General features: G+C 46.5%; 1 protein-coding gene across 1 annotated transcript in view; it reads right to left on the bottom strand.

The window, feature by feature from the left end:
* FGGY (FGGY carbohydrate kinase domain containing) overlaps window positions 1–18,550 on the bottom strand; it is a 318,624-nt gene extending 300,074 nt beyond the window's left edge. The window contains exon 1 of the transcript XR_012905874.1: window positions 18,529–18,550. The gene's annotated coding sequence lies outside the window, so the exon portion shown is untranslated. The remainder of the gene's footprint in view (window positions 1–18,528) is intronic.
* Window positions 18,551–26,621: the final 8,071 nt, after the last annotated feature.

The following is a 26,621-nucleotide window of genomic DNA, read 5'->3' as shown; positions in this document are numbered from 1 at the left end:
CAGAGTGCATCATTATTATCCAACTCCTATACTTTCGCATGAGAATTAGAAACCACATAAAAAGCACAGGAGATGGTCTGATCAAGACAGAAGAACCAGATAACGGTAATGCTAATCAGGAAGGGGTTTCCTGGTCACCTAAAACTCCCAACTGGATCAAAGCAATCCCCCATCCTTCCTTTCCATAGCAGAGAGCAAAACCTGCCCTATCAATGCCAACCAGGCTGTTTGTTTTTGTTGTGTAGGTTGCTAAGGAACAGGGCTGTTTTTGCTTATTTGCGTCCCTGGGGCTATTTCACAACACTTTGTAATACACATTGCTCTTCTTGGTTGCACATCTGGTTTGGATTCTAGATTTTAGAATCCCCCACTGCAAACTGAGATTTCAGAATGCATATCTACCATCTAGGCAATCTGCATCAAATATGACCCACCTCAGCATCAGTGAAACGTTTAACCCTCTCAAGTATGTATTATTATTAATCAGGAAAGCTCTTCTATTCTAGCTGCATTTTGGAAGTAGAGAATGTGTGTCCCTATACATAGTGTATTGTCGGAAACTAGCAGCCCATATTACAGATCTGGGGTCTGGAACCAAGAATACCCATTTTTTCAAGATGTTAAACTTGATGGGAACTGGTTCTGCTTCATAAATTCTTGCAGAGAAAAAGCAGTCGGATGTCTTAACTGACCATCTTCCCAGCAGATGTTAGGCAATTTCTTTCACAACTGCTGGGCCTTTTTTCCCCTCCATGAGAAACCGCTCAATGAAAAACAAACTAGCACCACAGGGGTGGCCCTATGTCACTAAAATTGGTGTTGCAGGACACAAAGAGTCCCTGAAATATGTTCTGGAGCAGATATTGGGCCTGAGATAAACCCTAAGATTCCAGTCCAGCAGCTAATCAAGGCTCCAGCTCAGAATACTCCAGGAATTTGGGCTCAAGTCAGATCCAAAAGTGAAGTTTGCTGCTCAGGAGGCCTGATGTCTATTACAATGTCATTGTGCTGCCAGAGTAGATCTTGAAGAATTTGTCCCTCAGCATCAAATCTTCACACTGCAGCAACCATAAACATGAGATAGATTGATGGAAGTTTGTTATCTGCCAATAATTATCACCTCTCTTCTGCTGATTGTTAATCAAATTAAAACAATTACTAGATCCCCACAAGAGACACTTTTTAATTTCCCACATTTTGGGGTAGATTGCCTCTCTCTCACACACACACCTGACCCCAGCCTAAGCTGCCAGAGAGCACCTCTAGCATACATCACTGGCGCAACCACGTGGACCTTATGGCAGTGCAGAACTGGAAGGAAAAGAGATACATTTCAACCGGTCCCTGGAACGCTGTAACACACCTATTGCTCCCCTGACACCAATGTCAGGGTGGCTAGTACAGCACGAGGTGAGGTTGCACCGGCTTGCCTGTATCTGGCCCCTGAGGTTTGGGATTCCTCCCCCACAGAGCACTGGGGATTCAGTGCAGGAGCACCAGCCCTGCCCCTGTAGGTCTGGAGCACCATCACTAGCTCCCCACTTTGAGTGGGGGGAGGAACTAGGGTTGCCAGATGGTTTAACAAAGAATACTGAACAACACCTCCCCCCCCCCCAAAAAATGGGAAAAAATTCTGTTGGGGAAAAAAAAAGGGGGGAGACCAAAGTTGTTAAGCCTTCCCAAAAAGAGGGGGGGAGACCAAAGTTGCAAAGATGCGGCAGGGAAAAATTGTCCCTACCGGGCTTCCATCCGGCAGGAACAGGAAATATCAGACATTTCACATGTCTAGTACTTTTCATTTTTTTTTTTTACCAGACCGGGGACCCAAATAATGGACAGTCGGGCGAAAACCAGACACCTGGCAACCCAAGTCTTGCAGGCCAGAATCGGGCAAGCTGGGGCCAGAAGTGCTTCCGCTCCCCTTTTTCCTTCCCCTAGCCAAGAAAACGGAAGCACAGCATTTTTAGCCCCATTTTTGGCCCCACCCCAGAGCTTGGGGGGGGGGGAGGACACGACAAAATCTACTAAGCATGGGCCCACCTAGGCTCTGGTATGCGAGGGGGATGTGGGGAGTGTCTTTCTGCTTCTCAGTCAGGGGCCACGGCAGTGAGATGGGTTTTTTCCCCTTTCTTCCTTTTGTGCAGCCCCCAACTCATTTTTCTGTGAATCAGCAGCCCTAGATCCAAAACAGGTTCCCCACTTCTAGGTTAAGGCCATGACAACACTAGCAACCTCACAGCAGCACACATAAGCTGCCCGTATAGCCTCACAGGGCACTCACGCACTTCTGGCTCAGCAGATTGAGCAGCTGCTCTACAAACCCTGGACAATTCACTCTTCCAGCTTTACAGGCATTACAAGACTCACCAGCCCCATCATTATACAGTGGGGCACTGCAGCAGCTTTGCCTTAGTTCCCCCTGGTCCTCCAGTCTACACCTCTGTTCAGCTGCCATTACCCTCCCGGCTGCTTCAGTTATTTAGTGCTCTGGCTAAGTCACAGCTAGTCCCACCCTCTCCGGAGCATGTACTTGGTAGCATTTCACATTGTACCTTTATTTCTCACTGTCAATCACTGAGCAAGGAGGCCACAGGCCCTGTCAATTCTATGTTCTCTCCCACATTGGAACACACCACACCTTGCGTCCCCTTGACTCCAGCTCTGCCCTGCAGCTCTTTCACTAATGTTTGTGAGAAATCCTCTGCCCTCCCAACCTTAGTTCCAAGGGTTCACAGTAGCCAGGCCATACACTGGCCCTCTCACTGGCCTCTGGCTCTGGGCTTACTTGGACTTCTTCCCCAGTCCCTGCCAAAACAGACCTAGTTCTTTTACTGCACCTGTTTTCCATCAGGTCTTCCAGTGGAGAGACTCCCTGCTCTTCCCTGCGTCTCTTCCTCAGCCAGTCCTTGATAAACAAGTCTAGCCTTCAGGGAAATGCAAGTGGCCCCAGTTATCTCCTTCCCCAGTTCTCTCCAGTTATTCAATCCCCATCTGCTGGGCTTTCTTCCTTTTTTAAGTCCCACACCCTGCCCAGGCATGGTGGAGCAGGGGTAACTGAAGGGGCTGGCAAGCTGTTTAAAGGGGCAGGTTGCCCTGTTGTACAATTCTAACATGCAATGCACTTTGTGGTTAACCATCGCCGGAGAGCCCTGAAGTGCAGGGAACGTGAAGAACTCGGTCCAGTGATCAGCAAAGAACCTGCCAGATGGGAATGGCAGATTCAAGTGCTGCCTGCTGATCAGGCACGTGTGTCGCAGAATGAAAGATGGAGGCCTGAAGTGGAGGAGCCATGCCCTCTCTGAAGCTGTGCCCGAGTCAGAGGTGAAAGTAAAGTGGTGTGCCTTGGTGCGCCACTTCGATAAGAGCGGGCTGTGGGGGGCAGGGCTGCCTGTAGTGTGCTCTCTTAGCCGGGCTCCTGGGGCTCCTGCTGCAGGCTGGCTCTGACGGCCCCATGCATGCAGCCAGGTGAGGCAGGCAGGTGTGAAAGGGGCTGGCGTGGGGTGCGCTGTAAGGGAGGCCTGTGGAAAGAAGCCAGGGAATGGGAGTGGCAGGTCGGGAGGGTTTCTCATGCTGCTGCTGGTTTCTCTGCAACAGTGCCCCCCACACAGCTGGCCCCGAGCTCCCCTGTGGCAATGCAGTAAACAGAAGCAGCAAAACAGGGACCCATCCACCAGCCAGATATAGGTAACCCGGCGGGAACCAGGATTGCCCCTGCCACCGCCTACTTCCCCAGGCCTCCTCACTCCCACCTACATACACAGCCCAGCCCCCTGCCCTGAGCCTCACCTCACACCCCCAGCCTCCTGCCTCAGCTCCTGCACCCCTCCACATGCCCCCAGCCTGAGCATCTCCCCCACATCTCCTGCCCTGACTCCCGCGCCCCCACATCTCCTGCCCTAAGCCTCCCCCCCCACTCCCAACCCCCTGCCCTTACTCTTGCACACTCCACAGCTGAATCCTCTGCCTGAGTTCCCCCACACTGCACCCCACATTTAAAATTTTTACAGGTACTGTTGTATAGCAACACTCCAACCCCTTGCCCTGAGCCCTCCTCCCCCCACCAGGGACAGTTGTGATAGGACAGTATCTATAAGAAATTTAAATTACTTTCACCCATTACAAAGGCATTTAATTTAAGCACCTGAGTTCTGAATTCTCAACCAATCCTCCAAATTCTTTTTAAATTTCGCCCATCGCTAGTTTTGGCAGTAGGCTAGGAATTCGCCAGCTCACAACTTCAAGTCGATCAGGTCATTTTCAAATGAAACTTTCAGCGTGTACATGATACAGCACCTAATCCAAGGCGGCTGCGACACACAGGAGCACGGCAGCCAGGGCAAGCTCGTGTTCATCATTCTTCCATAGTCCACAATGTGCCTATCAGGTTACCCATAATAACTTCACAGCAAACCTAGGAACTTGTGTGTAATTTCATCAATTGGACCTGAGACAATACAGATGTGAAATTTCTCCCCCCAACACAAACCTGACAGCATTTGAAAGAATTCTACAGCCATGTGGCCAGCTTTGGTGACCTTACACGGCACAGAAAGGGATATTTCTTCACAATGTGTAGTGCTGAAGTGAGAGACCGGAAGACTAAGATTGAGGATCTTGAGAGTTCCCCTGTGCAACAGAGATGGAGGAGGAAGGCAAAAATCAGTGCCTTAAAGACCAGTACATGACTTAGGCTTTGTCTACAGGTAACAGTTTAAAGTGCTGTCACTTGATTTGCTGGAGGGAGAGGTGTGTTTTTTCACACCCCTGAGACGGAAAGTGGCAATGCTATAAAGTGCCAATGTAGACTTGGCCTTAGTAAATAACCCATTTTATAGAAGGGCATAATCATCTCCATGAGTGGTTAAAAACACTTTGATGTGCCCACATGTAAAGGCACCATTGAAATCAGTCTTACAGGCATGGAAGGTGAACCAGGCCAACTTGAAGGTGAACTTGATGCCATTGAAGATACATAGTAGAGAAGCCAGCCACTGATTTAAAATTAAAAAAAAAGTTTAAGGGAGGAAGAACATTAAAGAGGAGCACATGGAATAAGAGAAGCAGAGCTGAAAAGAAATCAGAAGGTTACTGCACTGTAACTTGAAATAAGATATGCAATTTGAACTACACAAATTGCATTTCTTATTTCAGTGCTATTTCAAAACTGCTTATTTTGTCATTTGGTGCTGTCTACACAGTGCCAAATTTTGAAATAAAGTGCTATTCCGAAATGTCCCTTACTCCTTGTAGAATGAGGTTTACAGGGACATCGGAATAGCAAGCCTGAAATAAAGGCTTGACTATGAAGATGCAGGATAGGTATTTCGGGATACTTCGGTATCCTGAAATAGCGTTGTAGTGTAGATGCACCCAAGTAGTCTAAAATATCAACATTTTAGCAGTGAGGAGGGGCAATCATAGAATCAAGCTACAAAGGAAGTGATGGATTCTCTTGAAGACTTCAGAACAAAACTGGATGCCTTTCTTTGAAGACATGCTTTAATCAAACAAAAGGGAGTCAACAGAGGAGTAACCGGATGAAATTTTATGACCTGGATTATACAGGAGGTGAGACTGGATAATTTCTCAGAACCTACCAGAAACCGAACCAAGATTCAAGAAGCAGGGTAAACTAGGGGGAAATTCTAATCTCGATCCAGACTTTCCAACTCAGAATCACCTCCAGTCAAAACCATGCTGAACAAGACATGGCAGGAAATACTCTAGCACTGAAAGGGGGATGGGCTGAATGGACAGATCTGTCTCTTACTGTCTGCCTTCTTTGATTATTGTCATCTGTTAGGTGACATGTGACGGACCCAGCGGGGTCCGCACTAACCCGGGTTGGGGGATCACCATTCCCCCGGCACGGAGAGGGCAGGCAGATGGCCCGAACAGCCAGAATAGCCCTGGTCGGGCTGAGACCTGGCACGGGGGAACATGCATGGCCCCGTGGCAAAGAGGGTGGGGCCAGACGCGGCCGCAGCAGGCAGGCCGGGAGCCCGGCGACCGTGCCAGCTGCGCGGGGCCGTGCAGGGCAGAGGGCAGAGCTCCGAGCCCCGGCCATTGCACAATGGGGCATGTAGATGCCGGAGGGGTGGGGCTGGTGCCCCCGGCATCCTTGCCCGGGCTGTTTGAAAAGCAGACGGGTGAGACAGCTGGGGGAGGCTCAGGGAGGAGCTACCGAACGCCCCCCAGAAGGACGAGCATCCAGCCCCGCTGGAGGGCAAGAGGAGCGACGTCGGAGCATCCAGGACACTGGCCAGACGGGGCCGATGGCTCGGGCATGGTAAGTGGCCTGGGCGGACCCCCCAGCAGGGCGGCAGGGAGCGGGGAGTGGAAGAAGCCCGGGGCAGAGTGCTTTTGGCGCCCGTGGGCAGGTGAGTTTCGGGGATTATCCCCACCTGTCGTGGAGGGAACGTGTTGGTTACCCCCCACTTAAGGCCCCGGGCTGGGACCCGGTGGAGAGGGTGGGCCTGGGTCCCCCACACACCCCCATTGTCCCCGCCGCTTCAACCTACCCCGTAGATACGTCACCCCACAACTCCCGGGGAACCGGGTGACCACGAACGCGAACCAGACGCTTGGCATCCCTTACCCCCTTCCGGGGAGGACCTTTCCTAGGAACAGGCCCCCGGAATCTCCCCTTCCGTACAGGACCCATGGATCCCTGACAGGGGCGGGGCAGTGAGTCCGCCGAACCCCAGCACTGACATAGTTCCAGGTGATCGCACTCACGTACCCCGTCCCGGGGAGCAGGCCCCAGGACAAATGTACGTCAGACGTAGATGGTGGATCCTCTGAACTCCCCTGCCCCACCGGGAGGGGGCGATCGCACCCAGTAAAACGGTCACATGACACTCACTGACAGAAAAAGGTCTGTGGCATTTCACAGTGCTGCTACTTGTAGTGTAAAGCCTAATAATACTTCAAACCCTGGACACAGAAAATGAAGAACAAATTTAGTTAAAGCATGCTTACAAGGGAAAACGTACGACCTTGTACCAGCTGTGCATGAAAAGCCACAGCTCTGCCTCATCTATTTGTGGGTTTATTTACAAGTTAAGAAGTGAAATGCTATTCCGGGGGTGGTACGTGCACCTTGCCAGGTGGCATCTTGGCAAGATAGCTGCTCAGTGTCAGCAGACAGTCCTCAGCTTCCTCTCCAGGCATGTTTGTCTATTAATATTTATGTAGCAAATAGACATCCTGATCCTCTTCCCACTGCAGCCTCTGCCAGAACTTCCACAGTCTTCATTGAGAACAGGATCAGAGTGATAGCTGGCTGCCTTCAAGTCACGTTCATGAGACTGGAGTTGGCCTGGTCCTGCTAACCCTAATTGAACATATACTTCTAATTCTTTCCAGTTGCTTTCCCTTGGCTCCAGTACTCAGGGATGATGAACATCCATGTCAAGGTGTAATGGGAGTGGTGGGGAGCCATTAGAAAGGAAATTCCTAGAGCTGTCTTACCAGCCCTCTCTTACAAGGGGAAAACAGAAGGGGGCTACAGTGGAGGGGCTTGAGAGGCTACAGTGTGGAGGCAGTGCTGCATCTCTGCTCTGCAGACTGTAGATTGCCACAGGGATGGGAACCCTGTTCTGCAGTGAGCCAGGAGCTATGGCAGGGAGCTCCCCAGTGTGCCAGCCTCCTTTTCATGTAGCTATGCTAATGCACCTCAGTAGCAGACCTACAGGGGACTCAGAGGGAGGCTAACCAGCTCCCAGCATAACTGCCTCCATGTGGAAATCCAGATGAGACAAAGAGGCAATGTGTTGAGGGAGGCACCTCTTGCTCCGTCTTCTCCCACCCGCAGCCAGTTACTCCAGAAATCTGCCGTACTCTTGGTCAGGAGCATCCTCGAGGGGGTGGGTGTTGAGTGGGAGAAACGGGAGGGGGCCAATAATACAGAAACGACAACTCTCCTCTTCAGGCCTGCCAAGGGGGGTGGAAAAGGGGTCAGTTACTCTGCGGCCTGGTGATTTTAAAGAGCCCAGGGCTCCTGGCTGCTACTACTGTGGCAGTGGTGGCTGCCAGAGCCCTGGGTCCTTTAGAATCACCGGAGCAACAAGTGACACATGCCGGAGCCCCATGCTGAGTGCTCCGGGGGGGAGAGGAGTTGTAGGCTGGCTGCCCCAGCCCTGCCCCTTCCGGGAGTGTGGAGCCATCCCCCCACCCACCCATTGCCCAGGAATCTTGCGATCCTGTTGGCTCCCCTGCTCCTCCTCCACTTCAAAGGCTGTCACAAGCATATGTAGCACGAAGAAGGGGCTCTAGCTCTCCTCCAGAGAGTTTTACTTAGAAAGTCTCTTAGAGGTATTATCTTAGAACCTTAGCTCTTAGAACCTTGTGTGTGCGGTTCTCCAGGAGAAAATCTAGGTCTTTTGCCTTGCAGGGGCAACCGCCTGTCCCAACAGAGATCAGCGCTGCTAGCAGCTATACAGATAGCAAGAGATAATCCCTCCTCCAGAGAGCCTCATATATGGTCTATGAAAGACTCAGAATAATCCACAGTACTAGGTTTCTTCTCTGTGTTTCTCTCCTCTTCGGGAAGGGAAAGAAGAAAACAAAGCCTTCATAACATTGAGCCGAAACTTTCTCTGACAGTGTGGTAAATCCAGAATAACCCAGGGGTTAGCACTGCCAATTCCAGGCTCTCCCCTTTTTTTCTTCTAGGGTGGCTGGGCCTTTTCTTCTGCTTCCCTGCCCATAGTCTTTCCCCCAGTCCTCCTGGGAACATTCTCAACAATATACTTCCACTCAAAGCGAAGCCCTGCCCAGAATGCAAGCCTCCTGAGGCAGCAATCTCCCTGTGGCCTTTCAGAGAAGCAGAGTGCTTATTTGTTCACAGCGGCCCTTGGTGCTATGGGTTTCTTATCTGGATCACGCTGACCCATTTATTACCGGTTTTTGTCAGTTGCAGTGTGCTCAGCACAGCACAAGATAAAAGATGATTCCAGAAGGGAGGGACTTGGTTTCACTGATGAAACAGGAGTGAGGACAGATATGGCAGGCGGGAGGGGTGTTGTGTGTGGATCAGGGAAATCTAGATGGGAAGATTGCAGTAAGCTAGGGAGAGGATGGGACAAGCCCCAAGACACGTAGATTCAGAAAACAAAACCACATGGGACACAGACTTAAATCTGGAAGGATAGATAACTAATTCTAGATGGACTTCATAGATACTCTACCCCAGATGTAAACTAGAGGCTTACACAGCAAGATGTGCTGTTTAGAACATACTGTACGCCAACCAGTTTGGCTAAAGCAGGGATCAGAGCCAACACTATGTGCTGGAGCTGCAGAGTACTGAATGTTCATTCAATACACATGGTTATGGAATGCATACATGCTAGGACAAAGTGCTTCTCAGAGCTTATATGACCTTGGACAGCAATATCCTCTTAGATCCGAGGATTTTTCTATTAGGAAATGTAAGTATTGTATAAGTAACAGAATTAGGGCAAGAGTACAGCTGGTCCACATGCTGTTCCCGATGCAAAATTCTGCACTATGCCATGCCAGACAAAACTCAGAGTCTGAAGACGTCAATTTTTTTTTTTAATTCCATGAGTGCTCATGTGTCTCTTTCTGCCCTGCTGCTCTCTAGGGCTGAGCTGGCATTAGAAAGTCCCTCAAGACTCCTTTATGAATGCTGTCAACTGGCAGTGCCCCTCCAGCTTCCCTGGAAATGCGAAGCTGGCTGCAGCCTCAAGGAAATCCACCAGGAAAGACATCAAATCCCTTACCTCCAATGAAGGCATTTCCCCATCACGCGAGGCCAACAAGGTCCCAAGCAGGTCAGCTTGGAACTTCAGTAAGGGCCTGCCAATGCTGGTGTCATTTTTTAAAATTTCTTGCTTTATTGGATCTTCACTTATCAAACTTGGGTACCACAAAATTTTTCCAGGTAGGAGGAAAGGCAGTTTAGGGAACCAAACAATTTGCATTGTTGACCTTCATGCCTGACTCCGAGAGGCATTTGATTTGGATTAATGGCTGTACGTGTACGTTCAGGGAAACTCTACATTGTTCGAGCCAGTTGTATGGGACGAGAGTACAAAGAGGAGCCCGACTCAGTGTTTTAGGTTCTGGCATCCAGCAAGCCACAGGGTTTGAAAAGAGAGCCAAGTCAATTGCCTAGCTTGGCTGTACGAACCAAAACACAAGCCCAGCCACTGGAAGTGATTATATGCACATGAAAAGAAAAATATATAAAATGATACATACAGTTCTTGTAACCTCCAAGAATTGACGCCAGAATATCTTCACTGGCTTGGGCCTTCCCTGGCTCAGCCTCAGTGCACACAGAGCAGAGCTGGGGCTCATGCTGAGGTTTTCATCAGATTAACCCCTCTGCAGAGGTCATAGGGTCTACTTTCATAGGGCTCTAAGACCAAATTCCTCTGTAAGCCCCTAGGGATACTATGTTCTAGCAGACTGCTATTTGAATACATGATTGCATTCAAATAGCAAATACCCTTAAAGCTGGTATAGAAGATGCTATCACTGCTCATGGAAGAAAGAAGTAAATTGAATTTAAGTAAGATTAGAAATCTCAGGGAAGTATTTACAAGAGACTCACAATGATGCCAATTCAGATATTTCTTGGGGGAGGGAGGCAAATTCTGGTTCCCACTTTCCCCATGCTGATAGGGTTCCCGGGTCTTCCTTAGCTAGAGAGTCTCCCCTTTGTCTAGCCCACCTAGTATTAAGCTGGTGATGCTTGGAGTCAAGCAGTTGGCAAAATATCCTGCACTCCACACAGGAACAGACTTCCAGTAGGCCAATTCATTTGACCCAGCCAACCAGGCCCAGCCAAAGAGTTTGCGGGGCCCAAGGCGGCATGTTGTGGTTGGCTGCACCGCGTGGCCGGGTGGCCAGGGCAGCGAGCGAGCAGCTGGGCGGGTGGGCACTGGGCAGCATGGGGCCCTGAAGGTGCGGGGCTCAAGGCAACCACCTTTCTCGCCTTGCCTTAAGGTTGGGCCTGCAGCCAATCCTCCATCTGAATGGAGTCAAATTTTGGTAGTGCTGCAGCTACACAACAAGGCTCTGAATCGCTCCAGCAGCAGAGGTGCTAATTTAGTATGGAAACACAGCTGGAAAATTATTTTGCCATGGGCCCTGCAACCCAGCTCTCTAATGTGTGGAATTTGGGGCATATAGAAGAGCTTTGCTTTCCCCCAGCTTCCATCACTGCTTCTAAAATTGTGCATCCTGCACAGACAAGCAAAGAAAGGTCAGAATCTACATGTGATCCACTGACAAGGGGGTTTGCCCTAAAAATGTGGGCCTTTAGCTCTTTAAAAACAAATTGGAAGCCTCTCCTCTGCATCCATTTACTTAATTACATTTAATTAGGAAGTTTAGACCTCAACGGACAATTGTGTCACTTTATAAAATCAACAAAAAAATTAAATATGAGCATTTCTTGGAGCAAAACTTGATGTTAATAAAGTACTTTTCAGTGCGAATATTTGATCCCTTTGGTAGTGACTTGCCATTGCCCAGAGATCAGGAAGATCTGTTGTGCCCAATTTGTTACATTTTACATTATTAAAATGCAGAGCCACATAAAATCGCTTTAGAAAGTGCTTCAGTATTGGCTTTATTATTTTACTACATTTTAGGACAGTAATGGGGCTTTTTAAAAATCATATCTGACAATGTGATGATCTGAGTATTTGGTAGGAGGGTTTCTTTTTTTTAAGACACCTGTGTAAAATACCCACATTGGAGCATCCACTTACAAAACAAATAAGTTTGATTCAATAATCAAGGTGCAGTTGACAGAAAACAGATCCAAACTATGCACATTCCATTCCAACTATGGAATCCACAATGATTATTAAAAGTGAAATTTTCACATCTGAGAAAAAAAAAACACGTGGGTTTTCAAAAAAACCCCATGGGTACTTTTGAAGTATTGCATTTCACTCAGCATGGCCAGCAGGTGAAATGAAATGAATCACTTTCACTTTCTGATCAGAGTCCTTTTAATGAATCTCTGTCCCAAGGTGGTGACAAATTTCAAGTGGTGGCTTTCCTGTCCTGCAAGGAAATGCAAGACGAAATCTGAAATTTTCATTTTAAAACCTTCATCATGACATTGCCACACTATTAATATGTGAAACATTTTTATTTTTGGCAAAACCCAAACATTGGCTATTAAATCACTGATGATGACCCTTGCAGACCTCTGTTTTTCAAATGTAAGACTGCCTAGAGTACAAAAAGGGTTCCGAAAGGATAGTGAAAGGTGCTAGGTCAGATCAACAGCTGGTGACAATCAGCATAGCGCCATAGATTTACACCATTTGATGTAGCCCAGAATTTTTCCTGGTTTTGCTAGGTTTTCGCTGCAAAACCATATGAACTTAGTAGCACCTACAAATCCCAACTGAGACTGGACCCCATTCTGCCAGGTTCTGTACATGCACATAATAAGAAACAGCCTTTGTCCGGAAGCGCATTCATTCTAATACATGACAGACAAAGGCGTGGGAGAAACAAAGCATGACCATACCCTTTTCACAGATGTGGAATCTAAGGGAGGGAGAGATTAGGGGCTTTGCTTTCAAAGTGTCTGAGCACCTGTAAACCATAGGTGGCTTGTGGAGCAAGTTCCTCACACTCATCCTACAACAGTAGCTTCTTTCCCAGGGAGCTGGGCCTGTCTCCCTGCTCTCACCTCTTCCAGATTTAGAGGAGCAGAGCTGCATAAACCAGAGCCATTCCCCACATCACCTTGCCCCCTTCCTGATCTGGGTGCCAGCAGGCCAAGTCTCGAGCTCTCCCTTCCCTACCTGCCATCAGGAACCGATTCTTTCCCCTCACACACACTCTTTACCCTTCTCCCAGGACTGTCACAATGAACCTCATCCTCTACTCTGTACTGTTCCAGCTCCAGCTCCATCTTAACCCACTCCCAGGAAGCCCCTCGACAGGTCCTTCTTACTCATCTGCTGGGGTTCGTGGATATCACTGCGCGCCTTCCTCTGTGACCTGCTCCAGACATGGTTCTCCAGCCTTCCTGCCCAGTGGAGCCTCCTGCAACCACACTTTTCAGACTTCAGCCTTCCCAGAAACCACTGCTTCGGAGACCGTGCTTCTTCTGGAACTGAGGAGTCTAGCTCCAGCTACTGGGATTCCAGCACACAGGTAGGGACTTCTTAGCTCCACAGCCTGACCTGCCCTGTTCCTGGCTTTTTTAACTTGGACACAGGACTTCACTGGCCAAACAGGGCATGTGTGGAAGAAGTGTGGTGGCTCAGAAAATGGCAAGCCAAGATTGGTTGGGGGGTTGAACCCCCTGTAGCCCTAGCCACCTACATCTTCAGAGCCCACTGCTGTCATCTGGAATTATAGGTACTCCACACATCTGAAAATCAAACCCTAAACCTCTTTTCAGTTTAGAAAAGAGGAGACTGAGGGGGGATATGATAGAGGTCTATAAAATCATGAGTGGTGTGGAGAGGGCTGATAAAGAAAAGTTATTTATTAGTTCCCATAATAGAAGAACTAGAGGACACCAAATGAAATTAATGGGTAGCAGGTTTAAAACTAATAAAAGAAAGTTCTTCTTCACACAGCGTGTAGTCAACCTGTGGAACTCCTTGCCAGAGGAGGCTGTGAAGGCTAGGACTATAATAGAGTTTAAAGAGAAGCTGGATAAATTCATGGAGGTTAGGTCCATAAAAGGCTATTAGCCAGGGGATAAAATGGTGTCCTTGACCTCTGTTTGTCAGAGGCTGGAGAGGGATGGCAGGAGACAAATCGCTTGATCATTGTCTTCGGTCCACCCTCTCTGGGGTACCTGGTGCTGGCCACTGTCGGTAGACAGGATACTGGGCTAGATGGACCTTTGGTCTGACCCAGTATGGCCGTTCTTATGTTCTAATGTTAAATGACCTGCCCAGCATCACACAACACAAGCACCAGCTTCCTCCTCTCCCTGGGAATGCTCAATCCCCACTCAGCACCAGGGTCTGCCTCCACTCCAGACTTTCCTCCCAAGACTCCACCCAAGACCCACCTCTTCCTGCTCCTCCTCCACACCCATCCTCTCTCTTCCCACTCAGTTCTGCTCCTTCCTCAAGTATACCCCATTCCTGCTCCTCCACCTCATCTTCTAGCACCTCCTACATGCCACTAAAGAGTTGCTCATAGCAGGCAGGAGACCCTGTGTGTGTGTGGGAGGGGGGGATGCTGAATCCTGGTAGATGTTAAGTGCCTGCTAATTATTTTGCATGGGTTCTCCAAGGGTGGAACACCTATGGAGACGGCCCTTATATAATGCAGGAAATTTATGGCAGAAACAAGAACTGAACCCAGATCTCCTAAATTCAGCTGAGTGTAGGATAGCTCTTCAGTTCTAGATAAGCTAATTTTGCTATGTATGTTGCTCATGCCTCCCCAATAGCTAAGTGTATACAGGGCCGGCTTTAGGAAGTGCAGGGCCCAATTCAAACAGTTTCGACGGGGCCCCGACAGCCAGGATGTTTTTGTTTGCCCAACAAAAACAAAACAAAAAACAGAAAAAACCCCCACTGCATACAAAAAAAGAGTCACAGCCCCTTTAAATCTCCAGCTACAGGGCAGAGTCATGTCCCACCAAGCCCCAGGGCCAACCCCACCTCCCACGGTGCAGGGAAACCCCTGCGTTCTTCTCACCCCTCCTGTGGGTCAGGGAAGCCACTGCACTCCTCCTCTGGGGCCGCCACCCCCTCCTGCAGCGTGCCCGGCACGCCAGGGCGTGGGGCCCTCTTAGGCACGGGTCCTGATTCAGGGGAATCGGTCGAATTGGCCTAAAGCAGGCCCTAAATGTACAATCCCCTTGGCTGTGCAGTTGGTCATGTCCAAAGGCAGATATCACTGTTCAAAAGTGAACACACTTTCTTGCTTCTCATTAGACCAGTGCAGGAACTGGAATTTCCATTTTTGTGAGAAATGCCACACTAAGGATTCTCTTCCGAATCAAAACAAAATAAAAAACCCTCCCTGAAAGGTTTCATTTCATTTAAAATCTTTTATTTTTAAACTAATTTTTTTAATAAGTCTGTTTGAAATGAAAAAAATAAAACAGAATGTTCCTTTCTGAATGTGTCAAAACTGAATTTGACCTAATAAAATGTTGTTGTAATCTCCAGGTGCCCACCATTTGTTTCAGTGTTAATGAAAAGGCATTTTCCGATGGAAAAGCATTAACTTGGAAAACGCTAAACAAGCCTGAGATCCCACGTCCCTGATGCAGCTCTGCCTCTAAGAGCAGTACTTGAACCATGCACACAGTGTAGTATGCCAAGCCTAGAGAAGGTGTATTATGTTCACCTTTCACTCTGAATTTTCTGATTTTACTGATGTGTATCAGAAACCTAATTTTTTAAAAAATAATCTCAGTTTTAGTGAGTCATTTGATCTGTGAGAATATTTTACTACAATTTGTAAACAGTGGTTTACAGTCTGGTTTGCATGTAAGAGCTAGTAAAGATACACCTCCAGCTACTGGTTTTACACTTCCTTTCTCTTTCTCACTCACAGCCTTACCTATAAGAGCAGGAACTGCATAGCTTTGGAAACCAAAGCACTTTCAGGTGTCCCACCTCACTCTCTAAACCCGAGCGATTTCTAAACTAGCCCCTGGGGGTGAGCTACTCTCTCTTCTAGGTCTGAGTGAGCAGCAAACCAATATGGTGTCAAATACCAGTCTCACTTACACATGTGGCATTTAATGATGGACCATTCCTGACAGGCCCAGGTGCTGGAATTAGGAGTGCTGCCACACCCATTGCTTGACATTCTTTCCATCATAGACAGTGTTTACAGTTTGGTTCCATCGCTCTCAGCACCCCCACAATACTAATTGTTCCACCAGCCCTGTTGATGGGGCAGATTCTGCCCTCCTAATTCACTCGTGCGAAAAGCGCCACTGAAAGTAGCAGGACGGCGTGTAGAGTAAGGTGCGACTCAGTGCAAGTGTAGGTGGATCATGGTAGAAACTACTCAACAACATCTAGGTTCAAACAGACACTGAAAACTTTAAATACCTATATAAAGCATCACATTCCTGTTTTGATTCCACCTCGCTGAGCGGTAAATCATGCCAGAATTGGCTTTGTATAATTGCCGATACATTTCATTGAAAGAGTCCAGCTGGATCGGGACCATCCTTAGGATTTATGGGGGCCTACACAGTACTATTAAACTGATGCCCCTATGTCTAATGGCAGCCTGGGAAGGACAATGATACTTTAGAGATGTGAATTTATCATCTTCAGCAACACAGGAATGAAATATTTTTTTAAACAAAATTTCAACAGTCGACTAACGCAGTAAATTCAGAAACTGTCAGTATATACCTGGGGTTGGCAAATGCCTGATAAGTAATTTCATTACCGTGTGAATGGCTCTTTCACAGGTTTGGTGTTCTGCTAACAGGTCTGTCAGGCTTTTTCACTTGTAAGTTAACTAGACCCTCTCCAGAGGAAGCAGATCCACAGAACAGGCAAAGGCGGCGGCAGATGGGTGGACAATAAGATCCAGTGGTGCCTCACATTTTTGGGTGCCCTACCCCAGTGATTCCCAACCACTTTTTTTATACTGCAAACCAGCAAACTCATTCAAAAACTTTTGGCACATGGTCACATGTTCTTTTGCATTGCATCTGTAGGCACACAATGAATAACCCACCACTTCCGCAAGTTTGCCCGCTTTATGAGGGTCATCCCTCCCGCCTCATTCCTTTCACTTCAGGAACATCCCCACAGCCCCTGGACACTGGCCCCCAAGCTGTCCCCACCCTCACCTCCAGCCCCTCAGCGCTGCCTAGGGCGAGCCCAACCCCTGCCTCACTCTGCCCCAGCTATTGGCACCAAGGTGTGCCCAGCTGCCTGGCCCATGGCCCCACACTGTCACTTATCAGCAAAGGCATCCACTCCTGGCTTTCAGCTCCTCAGCTGTCCTCTCTTGAGTGAGACACATCTCTCTCCCTTCTGACTAGAATATTCTCTACTTGGACAGTTCCCCCGATTTCACTGTGTCATTCCCTGGCAGCGAATTTGCCTTGGACACCTGCTAGCTTTCTCGTCAGAAACAGGTAGCAATGCGATAACAGATATAAGTTATACCACACATTTCTTTATCAGCAAGTCTACTTTAGTCTTAAGGCATAATGCACTATAAGGAAAACATGAAAACCAATAAAAGAACATACACATGGGCTAATTAACTTACCAGAGGGTCATCCCAATTCTCACATGGGCTCTGGCAGGTGAAGGTTTTTAATACCTCTCCTCCTGCTTCCCCCACAGAAACACACACTCCTACAGAAGCAACCTTGTTCATCACAGCTTCAGCTCCAAACAAGCACACTCATAACTTGCTCAGTACCCTCTGTATGCAGTTCAGGGAACTCTGAATGGGAGTTTTCAGGAGAAGATAGTTAGTATATAAAGACATCTCTTTCTAGGTCAGTGGTGGGCAAACTGCAGCCTGTGGACCACATATAGCCCACTGGGGTTTGATGTGTGGCCCATGAGACATTTTGTTTACTGTTGCCCACTGTTGCCAGATTTCCGTCCATGCAGTTTTTTCCCTAGTAGTGTTACTAAAAATGACATGCACATAAAGCAAAGGTACATGGAGCGAGTTGTGTGCTGATGGCAGTCTAGGAGCCATGCACTTCTTCTGCATCCAGTCAAAGTGCCTATATGATTCGATCGGCACAACCTGCAAATTCTAGGTATGCGCACTCACTTAGCAAAAACTACTCTATTCTGGGAGAACGTCTTGGTTATGACAATCTTGCGGCCCGCTGAAATGAAGGAAGGCCACTTATATGGCCCACTCACTAGCCTAGGTTGCCCATAGCTGTTCTAGGACATATCTCCAAAAAGTTGGCTTTGTAGGGGGAGAATTTGCATTGCTTTCACCTCAGGCTATTTCCTAGGAAATCCACTTCATGCCTATTGTTCTAAAAAGACCTTGGAACTTCTTTATACCTTCCAGAGACTGTATTAATCTTGTCTTTGTGCTAAAGAAGTTCTGCACAAGCACGCAACAGTACATAAGCATTTCCATTTTAATACAATGAACTTTCTATAAAGTTATTCTTAAACCCAGATACTGTTTGTTCAGGATCTTGTCAATACTTCAGTATCACTACTGCTTAATCTATTCTTTATCCTATTAAAAAGTGCCATTGACACTTGAGCAAAGCTCCTCCTCTTCAGTCTGCCAACTTGTTTAGAATAGACCATCTGATCCACTAACACTTGACTGATGGAGAATGGGCATGATGATGTCAGCATACTGGGTATGAGGCTGATCTTTCACCTATTTACATTGCTCTAGTCCCACTCTCTTTAGTGCAGTTACTCCGGAGTTACTTTGGTGTACATGGGACCAACCAACATTACACCTTGTTGAGCTCTTTGCACCTGAGTAAAATTCAGTTCAAACATAAACATTCTTAGACTGAAAACTGTTCAGGGCAGGGGCTGTTCTTTGTATTTTATGTTTGTACATTACCTTGTACAATCAGTCTGGCATCTTTTGGTGTAACTGCAATAGAAATAAAAAATATCATAAGAATTCTGATTTGGCAGCATTTGATGACCACTTTGCAAAAGTGTGCATGAGCGTGTGAAGTACAGTGAAAGTTTTGTTATCCGGCACTCATGGGGAATGGAGGGTTGCTGGGTAATTGAATTTGCTGGATAACAAAGCTTATTGTTCTGCCCTTGCCCCTACTAATAGATCTGGCTCCCAGCAGCTCAGGGCAGGCTGAGTGGGAAGGAGGTGCCTGGTGATGATGTCAGCTGTCAGCACCAGTCATCAGAAGCCCCGCACTGGTGGGCTGGACAGGCATGAGTCAGGTTTGTGTACCTGAAAGCATGGCAAGGGTGCCATTTTTGGGGGGCTGGATAGACAGTAGCCCACACCCCCAAGTTTGAACCCCTGGATTTCATACTTGAGGTCTGCTTAAAGCCCATGTCTTGACTCCAGTGACAGTTCTTAAATGCCACAGAGTTTGAGCTGCTTGCAGCTTTGCCTTTAGAGCAGGGAGTTTGTTATAAAAAGAGGAAGGTGGGGTGATTAAGACTAACAAAAGGCTGGATATTCAAGCAATTGCAGGATCACTAGATCATCATGAAAACATTGCCGGGTCCTCCACTTAAAAGATGGGGGGGGGAGGAGCAGAAATGAGTGTTGTGCTGCTGGAATTTGCATTTGGACCTCTGCTGTTAAACTTCTCATAAATGTTCTTGAAAAGGGAGTAAACAGTAATCCAAAGCTGACTGCAAAGAGTTACAAAGGGATATCACAAAACTGGGTGATTGGGCAACATAAGGGCCAATGGAATTCAGTGTTGATAAATGCAAAGTAATGTACATGGGAAAATATAATCCTAACTATAGATACAAAAGTTATGGGTTCTAAAATATCTGTTACCACTCAAGAAAGAGATCTTGGAACCTTGTGCACAGTTCCCTGAAAACATCTGTTCAATGTACAGTGGAAGTCTAAAAACTAAAAAGCTAATAGAATACTGGGAATCATTAGGAAAGAAATAGACAATAAGACAAAATACCATATTGCTCTATATAAAGTCATTGTACACCCACATCTTGAATACTGTATGTAGATCTGGTCACCCAGTCTACAAAAGTTATATTAGATTTGGAAAAGGTACAGAAAGGGCAACAGAAATTCATATAAGAGGAGATTAACAAGACTGAAACTTTTTAGCTTGGGAAAAAAATGTCAGTGGAGGGATACATTAGAGGTCTAGAAAATTATGAATGGTGTGGAAAAATAGAATAAGGAAATATTATTCATTCCTTCACTAATAACACAAGAAGATGACCCAATTAAATCTATAGGCAACAGATTTAAAACACAGAAAAGAAGCAACAAGAGATGGATCGTGATGATTACCTCTTCTGTTTATTCCTTCTGAAGTATCTGGCATTGGCCACTCTTGGAAGACAGGATACAGAGCTAGAGGGACCATTGGTCTGACCCAGTATGGCTGTTCTGATGTTCTTCTATAAAGCTGAAATGTATCTGCCCCCTGCTGTAATCCACTAGACCCCACTCCTCTTCCAGAGCTGAAATAGAGCCCAGGAATCCTGATGGGGATTCTCTCTCTCTCTCTCTCTCTCTCTCTCTCTCTCTCTCTCTCTCTCTCTCTCTCTCTATATATATATATATATATATAGAACTAGTAACAAAGTAAGAATATATATTAACATTTTAAGGGTAAACAGTGTCCCATAAGTGACTTGCCTCAAGATGTCAGAATATGCTAGTGTCAGAGCTAAGTGGGTCTAATATTTAATTAATTTTCTTTATTTTATATAGGAATTAGATATAGTGCTCCTGTCAACTAACTGCTAAGTTGCCTGCCAAAAAAGTAGAGTTTTCCTGTGCCTTAATATCCCCTGGATAGAGATGGTGTGTGTGTGGGGAGGAAGGGCGCATGGGGTTGGTTGGTGCGCCCCCCCCCCGCCATTTGGTGCTTGGCTTCTACTGAGCATGCTCAGTAACACTGCTGAAGCCTCCGTCCTCAGTCTGTTCCCCTCTTGCTCTCTGCCCCCGCCCATCCCCTTGCCATTCTGGCATGCACAGGTCCCTGAGACACGGCAAAGTTGTAGCTGGGGGCAATGCCAGTTAAAGTTTTCTGGTTAAGTGAGTACTGGATAACAAAGCTTTCTCTGTGTACTACCTTGGAAAAGTAGGCCTAACATATATAAATACACTGAGAGATTCTCAAGAAACATTTCTAACATTCATATTATTTTTCAATTCAGCAAAAAGCTACTGGAACTCTATAAGCTTTATTGTATGGATATGGCAACTCGTGTGATTTCTTGAAGATTTCATACAAAATCTAATTTATATGAGAAGTGTTTTAGTGAATGTGCTTTGCCTGTCTAAACAGAAATATTATAGTAACCACTTAAAAGGTAATTGATAAATGCATAAAATTACTGCCGTTCAATCTGCAAATCAGTTAGCAAAATCCAATGAAAGTTAAAACGTTTTATTGCATTAAAGACATAAATGCATAAATTTACACTGAATAGCAACGAGACATTTGGCAGTTTTCCATTGTATTTACTTAAAGGTGATAATGCCTTTAAAAAGCACTTGAAGCAGAATCTTCATTGAGCTCTACTAAACCTGTATACATTTATTAGCACAAGCTTTTAGGCTGTCTCTCCCCTGAAGCAAAGCCTTTTTAATTTCTGGAAGTTAAAAACAAGACAGTAATAATACATCATTTGGAGACACCAGAGAGGGGTTGATGGGAGAGCTATGTTAACATGGCATTTCTGCACTACAGGAGTGGTTCTACAGCCGCTACTCCAGAAATTCTAGGCCTTTAGCTTTTATGTAATTAATTAAAACAGACTGAAAAAACTTTAGGAATGTCCACAATATTTTCATTGAAACGTTAATGAAAAATGGAAGTGTTAGTGCTTTTTGAAAAAAATCTCTAGTTTCTACACTAGTTGTAGGGTGACTGTATTTTCCCAAGTGAAAATGGCACCCCGCATGGGGATGGCTTGATCTGCCTGGCATCACTGCTCCCCTCCCCACCTCAAACATTTCTCCTGGGCCCCCAGAAGGAAGCACACCTCACTTTTTTGGAAAAACTGGATTTTGTCCCATTTGCTCTTGACAACTGAGGTCAGGAGAAGGGTGGTGAAGCACAACTGCAGTTGGCCTGAGCCTCCTCTGGGCAGATAGGAGGGGGCTTGGGCCTTCAGCCAGCTCAGGGCTCCTCCAGATGAGGTAGGTGGGCTCTTAGGGTCCCTCCGGGAGTGAGGAAGCTCAGGACACGGGGCAGAGCTGTGGGCTAGTCTCCTCCACAGGGAGCGCCACCCATCTCCCCTGGAGACAAACTCTCAGTATTGCCAAAAAAGTCAGCATGTCTGGAACTGGGCTTAACCAGAGGGCTGTCCTGGCCAAAATGAGACAGGTATTGTCATCTTAAGGCTAATGAACTAGGGGGCTATGTCTACACAGCAGCGTTATTTCAGAATAATTTTTCAGAATATTTTGGTATTATTCCAAAATAACAAAGAGTGTGTCTACACAGCAAGCCATTATTTCAAAATAATGTTAAGATGGAGGATTTCTTACTCAGACTCCTGTAACTCTCATTTCACAAGGAGTAAGGGAAGTCAAAGGAAGAGTGTTCTTTCTTCAACTCCCTGCTGTTTACAGAGCCAAAAGCCGAGTTAAGCTATTTCGACTTAAGCTACGCAACTGACGTAGCTCAAGTTGTAGAGTTTAATTCAGCTTTTGCCCTGCTGTGTAGACATGCCCTCGGGAACTTGGCACCTGTGAGGAGACAGTTACCAGCAGAAAATAGGCTGCCACAGTCTCTCTGAAGAGACAGGAAACCACAGCTGCACACCCTTCGTCCAGAGCTTACCAGAGAACTTGCTCATAAGGGCAGAGTTGTCCTGTCCATAGCGAGTGAGTGGGCAGGGATGTGTGGAGGGAGGCAAACCCTGCTGCTGCCACACTAGGCCCCCTATAATCCCCAGGCTGTATTGCTGAGGCAAGGGGGGAAGCAGGTAGAGCCGGGGCAAGGGTTGGAGAGGGAAGGGGCAGGGCCTGCAGTGGAAAGGGGGTTGCCCTGGTCCTGGATCAGGGGCACTGAGTGGTGTTTGCCCCAGGCCCTGCACCCCCCTTGGAACAGCCCTGCACCTCTCCCCATCTCCCCTTGGGACAGCTCTGCATAAGAGAAGCATATCTGGTTCTTAATTAATTAATTATATACCAGTAAATTCCCCAGGGCACAGTAAGAGATGTACTTTGAGATGTTTGGGGTGTAGCCTGCATTAGGAGCTAAATCTTTCTTATGAGATAGAAGAGGTTACAGAAACCAAAGAGGATGAGAAAGGCTTTTGGCTGATTTTGATTAGTAAAATCCGGGTTCTCTCAATCATGGGCATTCCAGACCCCGACAGATAAGCCTTGCACCAACCATAGTTCCTCTGACTTGCCAGCACCAAATTCAGAAATTTTAAAATGTCCTCAAATGAAGGAGCCGAGCCTGCAAACGCATGCATGTATAATTTCACCTCTGTACAAAACCCCATTTGAGATAGTCATGTGCATGAAGCCGCACTTACTGGGGGGAGATCAGTCCAGAAATTCATCCCAGATCTGCTCAGATCTGTCTATTATAGCTCCTTTCACCACAGCATCTGAGCACGACTCAACTTCATTGAATAAAATGTTCACAACACCCTTGCCTGAGAAGGAAGTACTGTTTTCCCTATTATTAGAGAAAGGGAACTAGGAAAGGGAGGGGTAGGTTTAATGACTAGCCCAAAGAGACACAGGAAGTCTGTGGTGAAGCTAAGAAGTGAATCCAAATAGTATGAAACCCAGTCCAGCATGGCTTTCACCACAACCTCATCAATTCTCTAGGGAAATGCAGGAAACCTTTCTATGAATGCAGAACAAGTTTCAAGTTGCTAAGCAAAAATGGAGCATTCCACTGTTCAGTGCTTACTGCAGATATTTCTCATGGTTCTAGTTCAGGGGGTGGAAAAATCAGGCTTTGCAGCTGGATCCAACCCACCATGCAGTTCTCTCAGGACTTCCCAGGTGATTAGCAGAGCTTGTATACAGCCTCTATCCGATTTACGAACCGGTTACAGACCAAGCAATTGGTCGTAACTCGGTTTGTTCGTAAGTCGGATCCCATTGAGTTACACGCGACCGCGCTGTTCATAAGCGCGGATTGCGTTCGTAACTCGGGGTCCACCATTTACGACAGCTTTGGTCATAACTGTGAACGGTCGTAAGTTGACCGTTCGCAACTCGGGGACCGGCTGTAGTTACAGCTGGGCAGCGTGTGTTCAGCTGCCCTTCCCTCCACCTTGCTCAGTCCTGCAGCTGAGCAGCTTGCAGATTCTCCTGCTAGTTATACAGAGGGGAATGGAGTGCAGAAGTTAAGGTGTCCCGCTGTCCATATAGCCCCATTCCTGCACAGCATGGAGAGGGAGACACATAGCGGAGCTGCTCCAGTCTGAAGCATTGATGGTAAGAGACTCAGAGCAGTGCCTGTCCAGTGCACGCTCTCTCTCTCGCGCGCGCGCGCACACTCACTCATATACACACACACACACACACACACACACACACACACACTCAGAGCAGTGCCTGTCCAGTGCGCACTCTCTCTCTCTCTCTCGCGCGCGCACACACACACACACGCTTCCTCACCCCGGAGCTTTCCCTGTCTTAAAGAGACAGCCCATGACTTTTCTCAGAAACTTACTCAGCAGCAGCCAACACACACACTTTGCATCTATATACCCATTCTGTGTCATACTGTCTCTGTGCCACATTCACACACTCGCCCATCTCTGTGTCACACACTCAGTCTGTGTCACAAAGTCTGTCTCTCCCAGTGTCTCTCTCACACACACACACTTTCTTTCTGTAGGCCACAGCCCCACCCCTTCCACCTGAGGCCCTGCCCCTTCCAGGGGCCCTGAAGCTGGCCTGTGACCACATAACAAAATTCATTAAGTGCCCCCCCTTGCAAAAATTATTGCCCACCCCTGCTCTAGTTGCATAAGGGCATTTTGCAGAACTAAGGATCTGACTGTGAAGGGTCCCATTGAACAAGCTGCCCCACTTGGAAAGAATTTCAGTAGAAAATAATGTTTAGCTACATCCATGTCCAATAAAGTATTTACAAACCCTAATTAGCTTTATGCTGGGAGCAGTGTGGTCAGAAGCACAATGGAATTTTTGATGGAGTGAGGACAATAGGACTGAGCCCCCAGCGTTTGATCTCAGAGTTGCGATTCATCTACGGAATTCCACTTTCATTTATTCTTATGTTTTCATTGATCCTTCTGGGCTCCCATCCTTTGTCAGTACTCTCTGTTTAGATGGTCAGTTCTTTGGAGTAGGGCGTGTCTCTTCCTAGATGTCTGAAGAGTGCCCAGTGTCTGGGGCCCAGATCCAGAAGTAACGATAACACCAAACCGAATAATAACAATTCTGATTTGCTATCAAGAAGAGTATCAGCAGTGATCTTTCCTGAACTGCCTGACACATCTCTAGCACTTCCTAATAAGGGAACTCCTGTTGTACATTCCTTATAGGTACAGATGCTGACATCTTTTGAACTTCTATATGCAACAATTCTAATGACATCTTAGAAAAGAACTTCACTGTTAGCTGTATTCTCCCCTCCAATTTAATAGCTACCCCTGCCCTGTAGATTTTATAAACAGCAGCCAGACAGTTGTATTCAAGCTAAAATGTTTGACTAAAATATAGAGGATAGAATTTAAGCACTTTTTAAGCCCAACATAAACTAGTTTTGTCCCCAAAGCAAATTCTTAGTTCTTTTCAGGATGCTAAGTTAAAGCCCAAGTGTTATAAATCCATCATAAATGTTAATCCATCATAAATGTTTTCTTACAGCTATATAGCTGACACCTCTAAATCACTGAGACCTAAAAGCATGCCCAAAGAAATGAGTGCTATCACAACACATCAGAGAAAGACATATTGCAAGTGTTTCTCTAATGTACCTGACTGCTGATGGGAATGATATTAGCTTGCTTTCACGGAGGGAAGCTGTGTGTAAAAACGAGTTCATAATGAATAGATGTCTGACCATAAATGTTGATTTAAATGTATCAATTAAAAATTAGCCTGATATCAATGAAGAGAGGTTTTGAAATACAGTTAACCCCAAAGAAGAGGGGAGTCTTCTTTAGAATCAAGCAAGTATCTCTGAGATCTAGATGATATATATCTAAATCATAAAACATTCTAATACCAGAAAATGTTATCTCATTCTGAAAACATTCAGCACTTTGGGAATCCAGTGTCAAAGCATCAAATGCCAACATTAAAAAAAAAATCAAGATATTTGTGTCAAAGCAAAATTACAGAACATTAAAGAAAACTGGAACTGCATTAAACAGCTCGGTACATTTATATTTAAATGTACTGAAAGAAGAGTTTGTTGCTTCAGTGTATCTGCTGAAGTCAGCTTTACCCATAAAAGCCTATGCCCAAATAAGCTTAGTCTTTAAGAATTATGCCGAAATAAACTTAATTTGTTAGTCTTTAAGGTGACACAGGACAGCTCGTTGGTTTTTGTGAATGCAACAGTAGCTGGTATTTGCAATCAATATAGTCGTTACGGTGGGATCCCGAGTACGCTTTCATATTATGCTGTTCTCCTGTACAGTATTAGAAAAAGCTTTGTGGACAATGACAATCAAGCTACAAGAGATACAATTACTTAGCTATTCAGGGACAGCAATGTCAAACCAACAAAGAAGTCCATACGAGGCTCCATGGAAGCACATTGATTATAACCAGAACCTAAAAGCATGGTGCTCAACCAGTTAATACCATCCAGCCTGCAAATTCAATTCTCTTACATTCCATTTATCATTAACAAGCAACATATGTCTCTGTACATTAAGTACTTAGAAAGTAATGTTCTCACAACGCCCTTGGTTAATACTGACACAATTGTCAAAACACTGTACAGCAGGATAATGCATTTATGGTTGATAAGTAGCAGGATAGCATTTTTAGCATGGTTGTGAGAA

Source organism: Pelodiscus sinensis, chromosome 9, assembly GCF_049634645.1.
Source record: "Pelodiscus sinensis isolate JC-2024 chromosome 9, ASM4963464v1, whole genome shotgun sequence".
NCBI lineage: Eukaryota > Metazoa > Chordata > Testudines > Trionychidae > Pelodiscus > Pelodiscus sinensis.
The sequence above is the reverse complement of the archived record's forward strand: the minus strand, read 5'-3'. Positions and strand labels throughout refer to the sequence as shown.